Below are 5,135 nucleotides of genomic sequence, written 5' to 3'. Positions count from 1 at the left end.
CATGCTCTCACGGATTTTTCCTTTCTCCAACAACTCTTGACTTGCCTTTAAATTTCCTTAGTCTCTTCGGGATTAGCCCTATAGGCTGGTCGGTTTGGTAGAACTGCACCGGGAACAAAGTCAATTTGATGTTCAATACCTCTTAATGGAGGTAATCCACTTGGTTCATCCTTGGGAAAGACATCCTCGAATTCTTGTAAAAGAGACACAAAAGTACTTGACAATGAAGTGGTTAATTCGTTAGTGGTAAACAAAGACTCTTTGTACACTAAGATGAAAACACTCTTTTCTTTAACTATTGCACTCTTTATTTCTTTTGCTCTCACATAGAAATTCTTTTTTTCTTTTCCCTCATTCTTACTTTTCTCTCGACTCTTTTCACTCGACTATTTTTCAATGCCCTCGCTTTTTTTTCTCTCAACCTCACGAGCTCTCCTTGCTTGAGATAATTTCTGTTGATCTTCTTGAACTTGTTGAGGTGTCAAAGAGACAAGCATGATAGACTTGTTGTTGTGCTTGAAGGTGTAGTGGTTGTGAAATCCATCATAAGTCACTCTACGATCAAACTGCCATGGCCTCCCCAAAAGAATGTGACTAGCATGCATTGGCACAACATCACAAAGAACATCATCTTTATAATTGCCAATTGAAAACGAAATTAGAACTCGCTTAGTCACTCGAATTTCTCCACATTCATTAAGCCATTGTAGCTTGTACGGATTAGGATGTTTTTCCGTTGTTAAGCTCAACTTCTCCACCATTTCAGAACTTGCAACATTTGCACAACTACCACCATCAATAATCATTATGCAAAATTTACCTTGGACCAAACACCTTGTGTGGAAGATGTTCTCCCTTTGTTGATCATCATTTCTGTTTTGCATGTTTAGAGCCCTTCGAACGACCAAAAGTTCTCCATGTTCTGGTCCAATCTCCTCCAATTGTTTATCCTCCTCCTCATCATCATCATCTTCACGTTCACTTTCAGATTCTATCTCTCCATTTGGCTTCAAAATCATCACCCTTTTGTTTGGACATTGAGATGCAATGTGTCCAATACCTTGACAACGAAAACATTTGATATCTCTATTTCGAGTAGAAGTAGAAGTAGAAGTAGAAATACCATTACCCTTCTCAAATTCTTTGGACTTGGATGTCGAAGCTTCATTTTGGGGTTTAGAACCTGCCCCAAAATTGGATTTGGATGAAGTCCACTCTTTTGTCCTTGAAGAATGAGAACTTGTTGAAAAATTCTTTTGGATTGTTCCCTTCTTCTTCAATTGTCCCTCCACCTTCATGGCCATATGAACCATGTCCACCAACTCCACATAGTGGTGAAGCTCTACAATGTTTGCAATCTCCCTATTCAGCCCACATAAGAATCGAGCCATAGTTGCTTCTCTATCTTCTTCAACATTTGCCCTAATCATGGCAATCTCCATGTCTTTGTAGTACTCATCAACAGATTTAGTACCTTGTTTCATAGATTGTAATTTTTGATACAATTCACGAAAATAATGAGAAGGTACAAATCTCTTACGCATTATGCTTTTCATTTCTTCCCAAGTCAAAACCGGTCTTCCTCCATATCGCCTTGTACTAGTTGTCAATTGATCCCACAAAACTATAGCATAGTCAGCGAATTCAATAGCAGCAAGTCTAACCTTTTTCTCCTCGGAATAGTTGTGGCATTCAAAGATGAGATCCACCTTTCTCTCCCACTCCAAATAAGCTTCGGGGTCACTCCTTCCTTGGAATGTTGGGATCTTCAGTTTGATGCTTCTCAAATCACCATCCACTTCATTTGTACGCCCTCTTCTACCGTTTCCACGTCTCTCATTTCGATACCTATATGAAGCACCATCTTCTCATCCACTCTCTTCCTCCTCGTTATTATTTTCATTTGTTGCCTGAACTTCTAGCCTCTCCAACCGCCCTGAAACACTTTCCAGAATCCGTGCAAACCTTGCAAATTGTTGTTGCATGGCTTTCAACGTAGGATCAACTGGAATATGATCGTCAGTAGAATCCATCCTCACAGTTCACTCGTGTATCACACAAAAAATAAACCTCACAAAACACTCGTGTATATCACTCGTTGGCTTTTACCTCCCCTCAAATAACCTCACCTCTCAAGCCTTTTACCACTCTTTCTCTTTTGCAAAGAAAACACAAGTATAAAACCAATCAAGAACAAACAAGAACAAATAGCAATCAACCAACTTTAGCCCTTGAATGAAGGATGAAAGGAAATGGTCGAGAAAATGATGTGAAAAATGTATTTGGGTTTTTTTTTCTGGTTTTTTTGTTTGCTTCTTTTTGTAAAGCAAAAAAAGATAATGGATAAAAGAAGGTAAAGATGTTTACTATATGTACTTTTTTTTTTGGCCCCTTTTTTTTCTTTTTGCAACAACTAGATAAAATGAAGATAAAGTTGTGCTAGCCTTTCTCACTTTTTTTTTCGATTTTTTTTTTTTGAAACTAAGATATGAATGTAAGGTAAAGCTAAGAATAGATCAATACCAGATGGCTCGTGATACCAAATGATATGGATTGGGATAGGACGAAGGACCCGTTGGATATATTGATCCACGAACCCCACGTATAAGGTTTAGCAGCGGACTCCCTTGATTGATAATCTGGTTTGATCCACTTCCAGAGCTTGGAAAATCTCGACCCGTTGGCTATATGATCAGCCAAGAACCTCGGTATGGTTGAACGCCACAAGAACTTGCTCAAAGTATCTTGATAAGTTCCAAACAAGTGAAAAACTCTACAAAGAGAATTCAACTCACAAGACAAAGTCTATTTTCGTATTTGATCAATGGTGTCCTCAAATGACATGCTTACAAGCCTATTTATAGGCTAGAATGGACTCTTGAAAGTCTCATATCATTAGTACAACTTAAGACCTTTAGAATGACTCATACTAAGTGAAAAGTAACTCCTAAACTATTGGTGTGACTTTAGGACATCTAAAGTCACTTATTTAACTCAAAAAGTAACTTAAAAATGACTCTTCATTTTGGTTGCTCCAACTTGGACGAAAATTCATCATGTATCTTCAATTTTGGCCTCCAAAATGTGATATATAGTGACTCAAAACTTCATGCATTGGGCTGCCCACTAACTTGAATAATATTCACCATTTGGCCCAATGTAGATTGGTCTTGGAATTGGGCTTTTATTTCATCAACTAAAAGCATCATGGACTCCTTTATCTTCTTAGCTCTAGCTCTTGTAATTGGTCCACTTTGAATGAACAATGGATCCATCTTCTTGTCCTTGTAGATCAGCTTGGGTGTAGCTCCATCAGGAACGCCATGGTGAAAAGAAAGGGACGTCGGAAAACAAGCTCGCCCCTTTTGGGGATATGTTGAGCTCCCTAGCCGAAATGGCCAAGGAAGGGAGCATCCCGACGAGTGGAATGGAAGGGCTTCATGGTGAGGAGATGGCCGGAATGTCGCCGGCGCCGGCAGGCCGGAATCTTGGTGGATCAAGCATGGAGAAAGAGATGGTCAACCGGCTGACCATTGCAAGTACCATGCCCCACGTGAAGGATGATGGGGTGGCATGTGAGTTGGTGGGTGCATGTGACTCACAAAAGGAGGAAAAGACAATGGCCACTTTTTTTCATGGGCAAGATAATGTTGGTGCATTTGTGGAAAATGCCATTTTGAATTCAAAATCACCACCATGTACTATGCATCCTCATCTCGGCAAAGATGGAGGCAAGGATGACCACGGCTCCGACCCACCACCGCCGGAATCCTCGCCGGAAAACCTGGTCCGGCCGGTGGTTGATTGGAAGAAGGCAAAACAATTATTCTCCCATGGAGGGATGGGGAATGTGGAGGGAGCTTCAACCTTGTACAATAGCTAAAAGGCCAAGCCAATCACACCTGATGCCGGCAAGGCCAAGCCTATGGGAACAGCCGGCTGTCACGAAGGTACCCCATCTCTTTCATTTACCGATTTAGAAACGAAATATCTATCGGAGAAACTAGGATTAGCCTTAGTCGGGAAGTTCTCCCACTCGCTCCCATCTACGTTTCAAATTCAAAAAAGCTTTGGGGGTATGGGGCTAGTTGGTGCTTTCACATGGAAACACTTGAATGCTAAGCACATTTTAATACAATTCCAAGAAGTGGCTGATTATACTAAGGTGCTAAATTGCCCCAATGGGAATCCGAATTGGCTTATTGATATACATCTGATGAGGGTGTTCAAGTGGGCGCCGGACTTTGATACTTTTTTCGAGTCACCGATTGTTGCCGTATGGTGTAACATCATGGGAACCCCGGCACATCTCTTTGAGGAATCGACCCTCATGGCGATCGGCAAGCTCCTAGGCAAGCCATTACAAGCCGATCATGCCACAATTAACCAATCCCGACTCTCCTTTGCTAGGATATGCGTTGAGATTGACATCTCTACGCCCCCTACGGAAGAGATTATTCTCAATATCTTAGGTAAAGAATCAAGGCACAAAGTGACATGGGATCGTATACCTTTGTTTTGTGCCAATTGTAAGCATGTTGGGCACACCATTGATAAGCGTCATGCTTTGGGAGGGAAGGAACGTGATGGTAGTAGTAAGAACCACCGAACGCCAACAAAGATGCACTACTCGAGCAATGTCTCCAAGATCATTCACCGAGAATGGCGTCCAAAGGTGGATACTTGGGCCGGCACTTCAACGAGGTATGAGCATAGAAACAAGGATAAAGAATGTGCCAACCAAGAGAAGCGCAAGAAAGGTACAATGGATGTTGTTTCGTCGGCCCCAAGAGCAGCAAATCGAAACCAACCAAGTGTGGACAAGGATGGGTTCCAAGTGGTGTCGAGGAAGTGGAAAGGCAAGGTGCATGAGGGAGATTTGATTACCAAAGGCCACCATATTGATGATTGGCGTTTGAAGGAGAACGTTGCTACGGTGACGTTTGGGAGTGGTAATTCGGATGCGAATGAGCCGGGTATTGGCTCAATGAATGTCTCTTGTGGGCTCCCCAGCCGGGAGATGGAGGGTTTCATCGAGGACGTTGACCCAGGAGGAACCGTCATATGTGGAGGTATCCCTATTGTGGGTCTCAATAAGGAAATGGTTTTAGGTTTTGGTTTTGCAAAGATCGCAT

This window comes from Salvia splendens, chromosome 15 (genome assembly GCF_004379255.2).
Source record: "Salvia splendens isolate huo1 chromosome 15, SspV2, whole genome shotgun sequence".
Taxonomy (NCBI): domain Eukaryota; kingdom Viridiplantae; phylum Streptophyta; class Magnoliopsida; order Lamiales; family Lamiaceae; genus Salvia; species Salvia splendens.
The sequence above is the reverse complement of the archived record's forward strand: the minus strand, read 5'-3'. Positions refer to the sequence as shown.